Source organism: Triticum urartu, chromosome 2A (assembly GCF_056163025.1).
Source record: "Triticum urartu cultivar PI428250 chromosome 2A, HENAU_Tu73, whole genome shotgun sequence".
NCBI classification, from domain to species: Eukaryota; Viridiplantae; Streptophyta; class Magnoliopsida; order Poales; family Poaceae; genus Triticum; species Triticum urartu.
The window spans coordinates 80,605,480-80,619,788 of NC_141874.1; the positions used below are offsets into that span (position 1 = coordinate 80,605,480).

Below are 14,309 nucleotides of genomic sequence, written 5' to 3' on the forward strand. Positions count from 1 at the left end.
GAAGGAGATTGCCACATACCTTGCCTCTCATTTGCCAGATCGGCCGGTCGACCTCCTCTGCTCAATAATCAGGCCGCCTTATCACGGTGGGGCCAGGCCTAGCTGGCTAATACGTACGGCCAGATATGACAGCAACACATGCAACGATGCAGATCAGCCACATGCTATGGCTAGGCCGAGATAACGTGCATCCGTATGCAAGTAAGGCCAACTCCACCGCGCGATCCCAAACGGACGTCCGGATTGGCCCGAATCTGTCCCTTTGGAGCGCCGATGGATACGCCCGTGTCCGGCTGTGTCCATTGGGTCGTGCGTGCGCCCACCGCGCGGCCGCACCCCAAATCATGTCCGGGGCGAACGGGATTAAAAATAATAATTAAATAACTAAAAAGGCAAATAAACGCATTAAAAAAAAATATAAAACATATATATGGGTTGGCCACAAAACGGCCTAGTTTCAACGGCCACTTAAAAGGCCCAGATTCATAATTAACATAATAAGAAAATAAAAAAAAAACTCCCGCGCGCTCCTGCCGCGCCCGTCGGTTCCCTGGCCGTCGCCGTCTTCACTGGCCGCCGGTGTCGTCGTCATCGCTGACGAGGTCGACGTACTCCGGCAGCGTCCAGAGGTGGGCCGGCGGTGCGTGGTGGACGGGGGCGGGCTGGACGGCCGGAGGTGCCTGCACCACCTCCTCCCGCGGCGACGCCTCCCGCTCCGGAGTGGGGCACCAGTTCACGCCCAGGTCGGCGGCCATCTCCGGCGCAGTGCACGACCAGCCCCACCCCTGGCCCAGGAGCTTCTCGAACGCGGGCGAGTCCTCCTCCATTGGCTCCTCCTTGGCCGCCGCCGTGACGGCCGCCAGCTGCAGCTCCGGGAAGGCCACGTCCCCGGCGGCAGAGAGGGCCATGGCCTCCTCCAGGCCGTCCCACTGCCGCTCGTCGTGTGTGTTCATGGAGTCGTCCATGACACGCTGCAGGAGACGGGCCTCCTCCTCCGCTGTCATGCGAGGAAGGGGAGGGGGCGACGGAGACGGGGATGGCGACGGCGTGGGCGTCAGGCCACGCACCCGCGTACGCCCGCGCGGCTCTGCACGTGGCCTCCGCGGCCCCGACACGGTGCCGGCGAAGTAGGACGCGCGCCGCACGTCGTGCTCGTCCTGGAGCCATGTGTCCCAGAGCGGCGAGTCGGGGCATACCTGTGGTCGTAGTACATGTCGTCGGGGAGGAGGCGGCGGCGACGGTTGATCTCATCGCGCCGTGCACGGCCGGTCGCCGGCACTGGCGGGATGGGCACCCGGTCCGCGGAGAGATGCCACCCGTTGGGGAGGTGGGCGTCGCTCCACGGGACCGGTGTCCTCGTCTCCCAGTACCTCCGGCACACATCCGCGCAGATGTACTGCCGGTCACGCTCGCCGGAGGGCCTAGGGGCAATGGTGAAGAGGGCCGGCGCGGGGGCTCGACGGGAGGAGTGCGGCGGTGGCGCGGGGGCCCGACGGGAGGAGCGCGGCGGAGACGCGGGGGCCCGACGGGAGGAGCGCAGCGGAGACGCGGGCTCCTTCTTCACGGAGCCACGGCGGCGCCCCGAGGAGGAGCCGGCCTCGCGGTCGTGCTTCCCCTTGCCGTTCCAGAAGCCCATGGCGAGGTGGGCGGCCGGCGAGCTCGAGGAGGAGTCGGGCTAGGGTTTCTACGCTGTCGGGGTTCGAGGAGGCCGCTGGGTGGCGTGGGGCAGTGTGGACGACGACCCGTCCACGCTTCCCACTTAAAGAAGGACGGCGACCGCTCGACGTGCGGATGACAGGTGGGGCCTCCCGCTCGTGCGCATTGATGTGGGTGGGTGGGAGGTGGGCGGCCGCCTGCCACGCGGCCCCAACGAGGACGAACGCGCGTCCGTTTGGTGTCCGCCGCGACCCAAACCCGGCGCAAGTTTGCGCTCGAAATGGGTTGGCCCGGACACAAAACGGACAAGATGGGTCCGGGTCGTCGCGTGCTGGGCCGCCTCCTTTGTCCGTTTTACCCCAAACGGACGGGGCCGGACAGGATAGGGTCGCGCGGTGGAGTTGGCCTAACTCAAATCTGTTAAGTCTCAAACACACTGTACTCCTAGGAACTCTGATCAGAAGGCTGGTTGATCATGAGAAGCAAGCATCATGAGTGTCGGCTTAGCTGTTTCCCGGTCCGAGAATTGACCCGGCGTACTACGTGTCAGTCAATGATGTTGCTCTCGCTAGCTGGCTGGCTGCTGCGATGGCGTGATACGTGCCCGATCTTATCATTATCGCCTCCATCCGTCGCCATCGGAGAATCGGTGCATGACTTCGCTTTCCATGGCCGATGACTCTCTTTTCTCCCGGCCGGCGGCCGCCGCCTCTCGTTCGTCCCCCGGAATGGCCCGCGAGCATATGATGATGGCCGGCCAGGGAAGAGAAAGAGATTGTAACTAACCAGGCCACCACTTGTGTCTCAAAATATGTCTCAACTCCATTCGGCCCGTTGTGGTGTGGCGAGCAGAGCAGAGCATGGTGTTCCCATGAAGGGCAAGGCAGGCGCTAGCTTGCATGCTGCGTGCAGGCCGGGGCAATCTCGACTACAAGCGCTCGGCCAATGGTATCAACTCCTGCACCGGACAGAGGGAGGGAAACGCTCAAAGCCTCAAAGCAGGGCCGCACAGGGGCAAACCGGCCGGCAGATAGCTACCGGGCCGCATCATGTCATCGGGCGCGGCTCATGTCTCGCGCCCGCCGCCCCATGAGATGAATACTGAGAAGTGTGTATATTGATTCAGAAACAGTCCAGTATATATACAAGGGGTAGTCCCTACATGCAGGGCACGTACCGTTGTGGGGCGATGGGCAAGGATCGCCCCCCTGAAGACTAGGACTACGTGGTTACACAAGATAACGATACAATGCATTATCGTGACAGTTCAACACCCCCCCCCCCCCCGCAGTTGGAACGGCTCCTGACAAGACGTTCAAACTGGACCGAAACTCACAGAAGAGCGAGGACGGCAACCCCTTGGTGAAAATGTCGGCGTACTGCGATGATGTGGGAACATGGAGCACCTTGGCTTCACCGAGAGCGACGCGATCACGCACGAAGTGAAGATCAATCTCGACGTGCTTCGTCCGCTGATGTTGGACGGGATTAGTAGAGAGATACATAGCACTGACATTGTCACAGTAAATGACGGTCGCCCGGTGGGGCGGACAACGAAGCTCGGCGAGGAGTTGACGAAGCCAGCACGACTCGGCGATGCAGTTTGCGACCGCACGGTACTCAGCTTCTGCACTGGACCGCGAAACGGTGTGCTGGCGTTTGGAAGACCAGGACACCAAGTTTGCGCCCAAGAACACGCAGAAGCCAGATGTGGACCGCCGTGTATCCGGGCACCCAGCCCAATCAGCATCACTGTAGGCGATCAGATCGTGAGAGGAGGATCGATAGAGCTGCAGGCCATGGTGAGATGTGCCGCGGAGATAGCGCAAGACGCGCTTCACGAGCTGGAAGTGGTGATCCATGGGAGCGTGCATGAAGAGGCAGATCTGCTGCACAACATAGGTGATGTCAGGGCGGGTGAGACAGAGGTACTGGAGGGCGCCAACAATCGATCTGTAGTGAGAGGGGTCGGGATAGGGCGAGCCGCCAGAGCCCGACGCCTTGGAACGAGCGTCGGCAGGGGTGGAGATGGGGTTGCAGTGTAGCATATGGGCCCGATCCAAGATCTCAAGTAAATATTGTTCCTGAGAGAGAAAAAGCCCATGGGCGTTGCGGTGAACGTTCACGCCGAGGAAGTGGTGGATGTCACCGAGATCGCTCATGGAAAACTCTCGGGCAAGGGATGTAACGAGGGTGTTGAGTAGGGATGTGGTGCTAGCAGTCAAGATGATGTCATCGACATACAACAAGAGATAGGCATTGTGGTCCCACGGTGAAGAATGAACAGAAAGCTATCACACTTAGAAGGGGAAAAGCCAATGGTGCGGAGAAACCCAGTGAACCGGAGAAACCATGTGCGAGGGGCTTGTTTCAAACCATAAAGGGATTTGCGAAGGCGACACACGTGAGTGGGATAAGAGGGGTCGACAAAACCGGAGGGTTGTTGACAATAGACCGTCTCGGCGAGATCACCATGAAGGAACGCATTCTTGACGTCCAACTGGCGAATGGGCCAAGAGTTGGCGGTAGCGATGTTGAGGACCACACGGATGGTAGCTGGCTTCACGACGGGGCTGAAGGTCTCGCCGTAGTCGACGCCGGGTTGTTGAGTGAAGCCACGCACAACCCAGCGAGCTTTGTACCGGGCAAGCGTGCCGTCGGGATGGAGTTTGTGGCGATAGATCCACTTGCTGGTCACCACGTTGACACCTGCAGGACAAGGCACCAAAGACCAAGTGTCATTCTGCATTAGCGCATTAAACTCGTCAAGCATAGCAGCACGCCAATGGGGATCCTTAAGGGCCGCACGGTAAGAGGAAGGGAGGGGGGAAATATCGGTAGAAACAGTTAATTTATAGTGTTGTTTTGGCATGAAAAATCTGGTTTTGGCACGAGTTAACATTTTATGTGGGTTAACGGGGGGTGGAACCGGGATAGACTTCTGTGGCAAGGGTGGTTTGGTGGGGGCAACGCAGGACGGGTCGAGGAACGTGTGGCCGAAGCGGGATCAGGCGAGGGGATCGAGGGCGAACGGGGCGTAGCGGGCGGAGTCAGCGGGGTGCAATCCCGAGCGAGATTCGGGCGGGGGGGACGTGCATGGGTGGTTGCGATCCCGAGGAGAGTTAGGAGTGGATGGGTGGGTGGGGCTAGTAGGCGGGTGCGGCGCGAGGGGCGGGTGCGGCGCGTGGGTCGGCTGAGCTGGCGGTGTGCGGGTGGTGGACGAGGTATGGGCGCGAGACCCGGGAAAGATTGGGTCAGGTGGTGCGGGTGGAAGGTGGGGATCTGGTGTGGCCGGGCGATCCGTGGACGGTGTGTATGGAAAGGTTGTTTCGTCAAAAACAACATGTCGAGAGATAATGACCTTGCGAGTAGACAGATCGAAACACCTGTAGCCTTTCTGTTCACGGGGATATCCGAGGAAGATGCAGCGGGTCGAGCGCGGCGAAAGCTTGTGGGGAACCGTGGCAGCGAGGTTGGGGAAACATAGACACCCAAACGTGCGAAGATGGTCGTATGTAGGATGGGAGCCGTAGAGGAGAAAGTGAGGAGTAAATGGTGGATGGCACGGGATGGGCGGATGTTAAGGAGAGTGGTGGCGGTGTGCAGGGCTTCAACCCAGAAGGGGTGTGGCAAGTGTGCTTGGAGGAGCAGCGTGCAGACGACATCGTTAGTGGTACGGAGGAAGCGCTCCGCTTTTCCATTTTGTGGAGAGGTATAGGGACACGAAAGACGGAACGAGACACCACGCAAGGAAAAGAATTCGCGAAGAGAGGCGGTGAGGAATTCACCTCCATTATCGCACTGCAAACAACGAATCATCACACCAAATTGAGTTAGGATAAAGGAAAAGAACCGTTGGAGAGTGACACATGTATCAGATTTAGCTCGCAAAGGTAATAGTGAGAATAATCATCCAAAATGACAAGGTAATAATTATAACCAGAGAAGCTAACAACCGGTGATGTCCATAGATCGCAATGCACTAACTGAAAAGGGGCGGTGGTATAGGAGGTAGAGGTGGGGAAGGGTAGACGTGTGTGTTTGCCAAGCTGGCAGGCAGTACAAAGCATGGGATCATGAGCATTCTTATTAATGAGTCTAAGAAATCAAGAGAAAAACGCGCTAAAGTGGAGGAACTGGGGTGGCCAAGGCGGCGATGCCACAACTCGGAGGGCTGGACGGCGAGGATCAGCGCGGAGGAGCCACCATTATTGCTTGAAAACGAGTAGAGATCGCCTCCACTATTGCACCTCAAAAGAAGAACTTGGCTGGCCAGATCCTTCACGGAGAAACCAGCAGGGTCAAATTCCACAGATACAAGATTATCACGAGTAAATTGTCGGACAGAAATAAGATTTTTAACAACATTGGGAGAAAGCAGAATTTTGGTAAGATGGAACGGACGTGGGGGAAGAAGAGTGCTACCGGTGACAATAACAGGAAGGCGAGCCCCGTTGCCGACTATTATGTGGCGAGAATTAGGCGCTAATGAAGAATGAGACATGGTAAGGTTACCTGGATCCCCGGTGACGTGGGAGGCGGCGCCAGAGTCCATTATCCACTCCGGTGCCGACGTGAACGCAACGCCATAGCTGGGTGCGGCGTGAAACATGGCGTTGGCGTCCCACGCGTAGGGCGGCACGGCGTACGGAGCAGGAGGTGCAGCAGGGGCGGAGGAGTACATCACGGGGTAGACCTGCGTCGGCACACCCGGCCGCGGCCCCAAGATGCCGGCAGAGTTGGGAGGGACCCACGGGGCGCGAGGCGGCGGGAATGGCGCCCCTAGGGGAGCGAAATAGCCGAGCCAAGGCTGCTGGCCACGACCGCCGGACGAGTCGCCGCGTCCCCCACCGTTGCGGCCACGGCCGCCACGTCCACGACCTCCACGGCCGCGGGCGGCGTTGAGTTGGCCGCCACCACGGCCACCACGGTCGCCGTCGCGGTCCTGGCGGTCTCCACGATCGCCGCCGCGGTCACCACCGCGGTCGTCACCGCCACCAGCGCCGCCGCCGCCGCCGGTGACGTTGACAGCGAGCACCTGAGAGCCTGCCGTGCGGGCGCGCTTGTCGAGCGCGATCTCGGCAAGGACCAGGCGAGAGCGCGCCTGGACGAACGAAGCCAGCGGCACAGTAGCCTGCAGGATGGCTGCCTGCATGGCGAACTTGTCACCGAGCCCGTCGATCATCTGGAGCGTCAGGGTGCTGTCGTCGACGAGGCCACCGACGTCGGCGAGGGCAGATGCGAGTTGCTGGAGCTGATGGCAGTAGTCGTGGATGGAGAGGTCGCCGCGCACGCACGCGCGGAACTCCTGCCCGAGATGGAGACGACGCCCGGCCTGGTTGTCGAAGAAGTAGGCGTGGAGGCGCGACCAGATCAGGTACGCCGAGGAGTCTGGCGGGGCGACGACGTCGAGAGGTCGCCCTCGATCGTGGCGAGGAACCACAGCACGATAGTGTTGTCCACATCGCGCCAGTCAGGATCGTCGAGACGGTCGCCCCCCCCCCCCCCCCCCCCCGCTGGACGTGGTCCTGGGCATGGTGACGGGCGAGGAGGAAGTTGATCACCTTGCGCCAGCGGGTGAAGTTGACGGCGCCGAGGTCGACTTTGGTTTGGATGTAGCTGTCGATGTTGACGTTGTGGATGGAAGGAACAGAAGAAGAATAAGCACCGGCCGCAGGGAGGGTCGTAAGGGGCAGAGAACCTGCGGCGGGGTGGGCAGCGAGGGGCAGAGAGTCGCCACGGGGAGCATCCTCCGTGACGTGGGCGCGAGGGCGGGGGGGGGGGGGGAGAGGCCACCGGTGCAACCCCCCCGGAGTTGTCTTGCTCAGCAGCTCGGTCGGCGGCCAGGTCTTCGCTGGTGAGGGATGGAGTGGGAGAGGAGACAGCAGCAGCGCCGGAGGACGCCATGGGAGAGGAGGGTGGGAGAAACCAAGCTCTGATTACCAAGATGAATACTAAGAAGTGTGTATATTGATTCAGAAACAGTCCAGTATATATACAAGGGGTAATCCCTACATGCAGGACACGTACCGTTGTGGGGCGATGGGCAAGGATCGCCCCTTGAAGACTAGGACTACGTGGTTACACAAGATAATAATACAATGCATTATGGTGACAGTTCAACCCATGATCGATCGAGACCGACCACGGGTGCGTGCCACTGTGGCTGCGTACACATTGGCGCGCGTGCGTGCGTGAGTGAGTGAGTGAGGAGAAAGCAGCGTGTGCCGCGTGCATCGGCGATTCGTTCGGCGGGGTGCAGTGCCGGTGCCGGTGCCAGCAGCAGTCATCAGGACCTGAGACGATGGCACGAGACGCCGGCCCGGCCTGTGTTGTTGTTCGAGCGTGTGTCGTCGACGACAGGAAGATACAGTAGCCGCAGGGAAAGGAGCCATCGGACGACGTACGTTTTGGCCGGCGTTGACGCTTCTCCATCGAACGGCCTGGGACCGGTGTGGTCCTCGGCGACGTTTCACACTCGGCAACACAGGCGACAAAAATGCTCTAGTCGGCAGCTGTTGCGTTTTTTTTTTGGTCACCCTGCGTTCGTTCAGTAGTAGAAAAGATGGGAAATAATGCCCCGATTATTGGAGAAACGTTCAAGCAAAAAGTAGAGGGTGGATGGTTCACGGCCGTTGGCTTATCGCTGGATGATCAGTGCACGGCGTCGTGTGCCCAGCTCGGCTTAGTTATCACACACACCTCGCCGGACGCCGGCACCACACTAGGCACGCATCGCATGGTCCTCCGCGCCGTCCCAGCCCGACGAACATGCATGACCTGGTCGGCTCTGTTGGTTGTTTCCCCGTGCAGTGCATGCACGTGCCGTATACGGCATCGGCATCGGCATCGGCATCGGTGGCCAACTAGCCATGGATCTCTCGCTGCCTCTCACGACGGGAGGAGGATCCCGACGAGGCGTGCCAGCGAGGCGAGCTCGATCGATCGGACAAATCGACCTACACGTCGCCGTCGTCGTGGAGTGGACTCAAGTCAAAGGGCATCATCGCACGGGACGTGTGGCTGACGGGTGCGTGCTCATGCTCGGCCGCTCGCCATTTGAGACCGCCGTAGCGACCGTGCCGTGCCGTGCGTGATTTGGACGTGGAAATGATCTCCTTATTTCAGAAAGAAGAATTGGAGTCCAAATCCAATGCGGGTAATCCATGCCACGAAGGCGATGCTTCATGCAGGTTTATAACGGGGAAAAAATGCACAAGACAGCAAGCTCCGTGCCGGTACTTATTCAAATTCTTTCCCAACTACGAATTTGACTATACAGTCTGCAGGTTTTTGAGCCTATCTCGATGCGGCATTCAACCCTAGCATCGCATCAGATAATGTTTTTTTTTCAAAAAAAACTTCTAATCTATTCATTTTCAATCACGTCGGTACAACAAAAAACAGAAATAATAAAAATTACGTAGCGACGACTATAAACATTGAAGCGAGCCAAAGACATGTCACCATCATCCTCCCATCCTTACCGGAGCTGGCAAACCTTATTGTAGTAGACAATTAAAAAGTCGTCGTGCTATGACCCCATAAAAGTAGTACACCAGAACAACAATCGTCGTCAATGAAGAATGGAGTAAATCGCGGGCTTATCACTGGTCAGTGAGGCGAGCTCGATCGGACAAATCGACCTACACGTCGCCATCATCGTGGAGTGGGCTTAAGTCAAAGGGGATCGACGCACGAGACGTGTGGATGACGGGAGCATGCTCATGCTCCGTCGTCGCTCCCCGTTTGCAACTGCCGTCGTGCCCGTGCCGTGCCGTGCCGTGCGTGATTTGGACGTGGAAATGATCTCTTTTGCAGAAAGAGAAAACGGATTTTTTTTGCTAATCCATGCCACGAAAGCAATGCATACTGCGGATTTTTTTTTGCGTGAAACATACAATCTACTCCCTCCGTTCCTAATTATAAGTCTTTATAGAGATTTCACTATGAACCACATACGAATGTAAATAGATGCATTTTAGAGTATGATTCACTCATTTTGCTTCGTATGTAGTCCATTGTGAATCTCTTCAAAGACTTATATTTAGAAACGGGAGAAGTAGTATTCATCTTTAATCATGATAGTACATTGAACACAAAAAATAATATAAATTACATCCAGATGACGACTACAAGCATTAAAGCGGACTGAAGGCACGCCGTCGTCATCGCCCCTCCCTCGTCGGAGCCAGGCAAACCTTATTGTAATAGTGCTAAGGCCTCATGAGAGCAGCGCACCAGAACGACAATCGCCGCCGATGAAGAGTAGATTAGATCGGAAAGATCCAACCGAAAGACACACAAACATAGACGATCGAAGAGTAGATCCACCAGAGATACATCCACCGGAGATATACCTCTACACACCCACCGACGATGCTAAACACATCATTGGAACGAGGGATAAGCGGGAAGAACCTTGTTCCATCTTCAGGAGCCGCCGTCGACTCATCCTTCTAAGCAGGACAAAAATCTTACTAAAATTTAAAAAAACATCTAAAAACGAATCCCTTCGGCCCGCAAGGGCCGGAATCCAGTGCGCCCCATGGCCCTAAGCCATCGGAGACGACGAGGCGTGCTGGCAGCGACGCTGACGGTCGGCAAGCAACAGTGAGCATTTTCTGGGACGGGAGGCGGAGGCTGCGTGAGGTATTATTCAACTCAGATTCCGCAGACAAAGCTTCTTACGGAGTATTATAATGAAAATGATCTTACTAGTTGGGAAGTACGCCTTGGTTCATGATGATCGCCAACTACAATTATTTCTAGTAATAAAAAAAAGTCAAAAAATCTGAAAACCTTTTTGAAATAAACTTGACTTTCTGTTGTGCTCGTATTAAAAGTTTTCCTGAAGAAACAAGTTTTTATCAACTTCAGGTCAAAAAACAAAATTTCAAGGACAGAAAGTGTAAACAGTAACCTCTGTATAGTGTTGATTTCGGCCTTTTCCACCAACAATACCCTGAATTTTTTTACTTGCCCAAAAAAATTATATGAATACAATAGAATGTCAAGTTTATTTTTCTTGACTTTTTTGTAATTACTATTTTTTAAATATAGGGTGTATATACACAGGAACCAAATGTTCCCGTCCCTTACTACTCATTCAATATTCATACAACATTGATTTGGAGCTTGGTTTCCTTGCAGGACATTGGTTGAGGCTGTTGAAGCCAATAATTTACTTGAACGCCCAGAACATTGGATGATCAGGCATGTTCTAGCAGATTTCTTCAACCTCACGTCTAGCCTCAGACCCTTGCAAGATCATGCACTCTCCTAGGCTCAAGAATCTCCCGGCTCATTCTCTAGCCAAAAAGGCTTTCTCTCGCGTAGATCTTCCTCCAGTTGGACCTTCTTATGCAACAAAGCCTCTAGATTTACTTCCAAAATGGCTTTTAAAGGCATCTACTTCGTATGTGGAAACTTCATTCTTCTTCATAAAAGAACTACATCTCAGGTTGCTAAATGCTAAAGGTTAGCCCTATGTTGCCAAAAAATGATGGGGAGGCCGCGCATCTTTCTGAACGTAATACTTCCGGATTCCTTCCAAACTCTAAAAAACAAACCCGTTTTCAACCAAAAAGGCAAGGGCTGGACAACTTAACGGAATAAAAATCAGACGTTGCTCTCCAACACACATACATGCAATTGATTATTTCCGAGTTGAGAAATGAAAAACAAACATGGGATGGTTCTTTGGCTCAGATGCATAGTCAAATTAAAAAGAAATTGCAAAAATGACAACAAGCATGTCCATGTCTTTTAACCACGAGCATGTATTGAAAATCCACAGATTATGTTTGCTTGCCAAAAAATTCAGGATTCTTTGATTTTCTTAGTATTTGTTTTGAATTTACTATTCATCCCTGAGCATATGGGCTCGGACTTACAACTCGGAAACAAATTATTATTTTTGCATAGTTATGAGACTATGTAGTTAGCTATATTGCCAGTTATGTAACTCACTGTAATTTATTTTTACACTTATAATTAACACTGGGTGATCAAATTTTTGCCAGATATTAGATTTATGTGTTTATAGAGATCCTCTATATGACACTATTTATGTTATATCTTTTTTGAAACTTTATATGCACGATTTGCCACTGTTGTCATGCAAGAGGTTCAGATAGACTCAAATTCACATGATGACCTCCCACCCCTCTCGCCTAACAAATGGGGGGTCTTTCATTTGTGCATGTGTACGTATGGACAAGTAAAACATAGAGTTGCGACGAGGCTATGCATCGAAAGACATACGCACGGGAATCTACAAAGATAAATTTTCTAGACAATCAATGCAACTTTTTTTCAATGAAATTGTGGAGATGAGAACATGGGATGAATTTGTATGATGGCAATCATAAATAGGAAAAACTTATAACGAGTACATTACACAACAAATCATATATGTGATAAATATGCTAAACAATCAAGGACACACTTTGAATCTAGATTTACAAGTACGTGTGCTCCAAATGACGAAAGTTGGTGTTCTTAGGAGGACATCCTTGCACCGGTGCATTGATACCAACTAACGTTGCCAACCACGATTTTTGATGTGAAATATGTTCTTTTCTCTATGGATGTAGCAATATGTCGACATTTGTTGTTCCGTTGTGACCTCTACTACAAGACTTAGATATAACAACTCCATTCGAGAAGGTTGGGGTTTGCATCTCAAAGACCATTGTTTGCTGCGAACATATTTGCTAGCGGGACGTCCTCTCCCCATGGGCGCATTTATGATATGTGTGAGAATGAAGTGCTCCTAGGAGGACATACACACCACTCTTAATTCTTGTCAATGGTTATGAGGTTTCATGTAGCTGTCTGTCAACATGCCATTGAATATAACAGTGTGTATTTTTTAAGAAGATGACATTGTGTAAAATAAAGACTCGATAGCCTATGATTTTATTCTAACAATTGTCTACGATTTTATGTATCTCTTTGGGAGGAATAAAACAAGTTCATAAAAATGCATTGGTTTGTTACGAGATAAGCTATAAAATCATAGCCGCAAATAAAACAAGTTCATAAAAATGCATTGGTTTGTTACATGTCTCTCTTTGGGAGGAATCCACATTGTGTTGCATGTCGGGTAATGGTGGATCACATATTACCCTTGCAGTATCTTAGCAAAAAGAAAGAGGACGTGATAGTCTTTACTTTTCTTTTAAAATGAATACTCTGTGGTTGTACTGTCGCCAATCATGCATGCTGTGCAAAGCATGGCATGACCGGCATAATGAGACGATGGAGTTGACAATTTAGGACTATGTAGCTAGACATGGCCAGAGTAAATTCTAAGGCCAACTTCACCGTGCGACCCCATCCTATCCGCCCGTGTTCGTTTGGGATAAAACGGACGAATAGCGCGGCCAGCGCGCGGCCTCAAACGGACAAATGTCCGGATTCCATCCGTTTTCGGCCCATTCCCGATCCAAATTTGCGCTCGGTTTAGGGTGAAACGGACGCGCGCGGACGGCCTGGATGCACGCCCTTGTCCCCCTGTGGCCCGCCTGTCGGGGACACTAGCAGTCCCTTCGCTCCCAACGCTTCCATTCTCTCTCCCGCCTCGCCCCGCCGCTGGCGCCGTCGCTATTCTCCGGCCACCTCCTCACCGCGCAGCCCCCGGCCGTCCCTACCAAACCACGTCTCGACATGGCCGCCACCACGCCCGCGCTTTGGCCGTAGTTTGGCCGTCGATCGGAGGTTTGGCCATCGCCGTTTTTGCCGGTCGCAGAGGGGAGATGACCGCCGGCGACGTACCACGGCGGCCTCGGCAGCTTCCAACGAGAGCTCCAGAGCGGCCAGTAGCCGGCCGGCAACCACCCCTGCTGCGTCGAGGTGATCATCGCGGCCTCTTCGCCACCACGACCGCAAAGTGTTCGGCATTTTTCCCACAAAGGTATGGACAATGGAGATGAGTTTTTCTTCCATCACTTCCTTTGTTCATCGGATGATTCGTCGTCGGATGATGAAGATCTCGTGGTGGCTACACTGGTCGTTCACGACCACATTCATCGGCAGCTTCCTCGATACAGGGGGTCAGTCCCTGGCCGTGCTCCCAACCTGAACCGCAACAGGGAGAGAGGCCACGCCCTGCTCTATGCCGATTACTTTGCCAACACCCCGCTCTTCAAGCTAGATAAATTACGTCGCCGTTTTCGAATGGCAAGGCACGTGTTCAATCGTATCTGAGAGGGGGTGGTTGCTCATGACCCATACTTCGAGTGCAAGATGGATGCCCTTGGCAAGCTTGGATTCTCCTCTTACCAGAAATGCACCACGGCCATCCGCATGCTTGCATATGGAATTCCAGACGATCTGGTGGATGAGTATGTGCGTATGAGTGAGACAACATGTCTGATGTCAATGTACAAGTTTTGCCAGGCTGTGATCGAGGTGTTTGACCCAGAGTACTTGAGGCAGCCAACTGCCGCTGATACAGAGAGATTGTTGGCGACCAACGCAGCTAGAGGCTTTCCAGGCATGCTTGGCAGCATAGATTGTATGCACCGGGAGTGAAAGAACTGTCCATTTGCTTGGCAGGGCCAGTACAAAGGGCATGTCAAGGCGTGCACTGTCATATTAGAAGCGGTGGCATCACAGGATCTTTGGATATGTCATTCTTTCTTCGG

General features: G+C 53.9%; 2 pseudogenes; both read right to left on the reverse strand.

The window, feature by feature from the left end:
- Window positions 1-566: 566 nt before the first annotated feature.
- On the reverse strand, window positions 567-1,636 carry LOC147983916 (uncharacterized; annotated as a pseudogene).
- Window positions 1,637-2,722: 1,086 nt separating this feature from the next.
- Window positions 2,723-13,523, reverse strand: LOC147983917 (uncharacterized; annotated as a pseudogene).
- Between the last annotated feature and the right edge of the window lie 786 nt (window positions 13,524-14,309).